We start from the raw sequence: 2027 nt of genomic DNA on the forward strand, positions 1-2027 counted from the left end.
GTGAGGAGGTAAACAAGAGGACCCCAGCAACCCCTATCAACACCTTGGACACCCACAGACCTCACCACTGCAGAGATGCCCTGCAGTCCTCAAAAGCACTATCTAAGCCCAGTTCAGGGAGCTGTCTAGAGACCACAAAGCTGTGTTCCCTCCAGAGAAGGAGCTAACACTATGTTCCCCTCTGTGGCCCACATAGGTACTGTCCTATACCACTTTGCAACTAGACCTATGGCTGCAGTGTGCCTTGCCCAGGGGGCGAGTAGTCACAGGTCCTCTTCATCCCTGAGGCTAAATTGCCACCCAGCCACCCCCAGCCTAGTGACTGATTTCCTCAAGGTGAGCTGTAAGCAGCTGTTACACCCTTCTCCGTGGTGCCAAGTGGAGGTGGTACGGATCCACCTACTCTTTCCCTGACCCCTCAGGCCAGATCTGAATTAGTACCCCACCTCCTAGAAAACAATACCTTGGTCACTTTGAGCAGTCAAGTCTCCCTGTGCCTAAATTACAGCAGTGCCCTGTATCCCAGTAAATGGTGCCTGGGCCACCTGGGGAATCAGTGCCCTGGCCAAGCTGAGCAGCCGTACATCCCACGGCTAAACTGCTGTAGTACCTTGCATCCCAGAGAAACAGAACAGTGGCTTAACTGAGACACTGTATCCCAAAGCCAAACTTTAGTGCTCTCCTTCCCTGCAGAGCTGGACTAGCCCCCTAGAGCTGGAGCTGCTGAGACCCCCTTCTCCCTGGGAAGTAAAATCAACACTGTGCTGTTTCCTCCCTAGCAGGGCCCAAAGGACAGCTGTGCTCCACTATTCAGGGTACTTGCTACTGCCGCACCTGGCCTCAGAGACCCTGGAATACTGCTGATGCCACCATCCCAAGGTCTAGAGTCACTACTACTACTACTACTATAAGGGGACCCACAATGCCACTGATCCCTACTGGCTTAGGTTCCTGAATTGCAGCAGCACCCTGTTCCCTAGGCCCAAATATCCAGAGCACCCCTTCTTCTCCAGAGTTGGTCTAGTGCCATCCCCTGGCCCCTAGGGATAGAATCACAGCTACAACCCAAATCCCTGGGCCCAAGCTGCTAGGGGGTACCTCAGAGTCACAGATCCTGGCTCTTTGGGCAACCTGCATTCAACCTTACCACAGAGAACAAACAAACACCCCAAGACCCAAGTGCCACAAAAAGTTCATGAGACCTTGAGTCCAGGACCGTAGCATCATAACCATTCTGAGCTCCTCAACCTGGAACCCAGCACTGCTACAGCTACTTATAGGCCACGTCAGACCGGACTCCAAAAGGGATACTCTAGTCTAAATATCCCCAATGTGTGGAATATGAAAAATTTAAAAAACCCCAAAGCCTTTGACACCGAGGATATTAACAACCTATGCCACTGCCACTACCACAAACTTTTATTGCCTAGGCAACTGAGGTACCCACAGCTACTGCTGATGTTGAATGCAGCTAAAGAAGCTGCATGAGGCCATACCACTGCATCTATCTTGAAACAGAATCACTATACCCTTCGCAACTGGCACACTAAAACTCAGATGCAGATGAAAGTCTTTCTCTACAAAAGCAAGAGAAAAGCACAAGTCACATATAAGGGAACCTCCATTAGACTAACAGTGAATTTCCCTGCAGAAACCTTACAGGCCAGGAGAAAATGGGAAGATACATTCAAAGTGCTAAAAGAAAAAAAATTTTCAGGCAAGAATACTATTTCCAGCAAAGCAATCCTTCAGAAATGGGGGAGAAATAAAGTCTTTCTCAGACAAGCAGAAACTGAGGGAGTCCATCACTACTAGACTGGCCTTACAAAAATGCTCAACGAAGTCCTACATCTGAAAGTAAAAAGATGATAGGCTGGGCGCGGTGGCTCAAGCCTGTAATCCCAGCACTGTGGGAGGCCAAGGCGGGTGGATCACAAGATCAAGAGATCGAGACCATCCTGGTCAACATGGTGAAACCCCGTCTCTACTAAAAATACAAAAAATTAGCTGGGCATGGTGGCGCGTGC

This window comes from Cebus imitator, unplaced genomic scaffold (genome assembly GCF_001604975.1).
Source record: "Cebus imitator isolate Cc_AM_T3 unplaced genomic scaffold, Cebus_imitator-1.0 Scaffold24, whole genome shotgun sequence".
NCBI lineage: Eukaryota > Metazoa > Chordata > Mammalia > Primates > Cebidae > Cebus > Cebus imitator.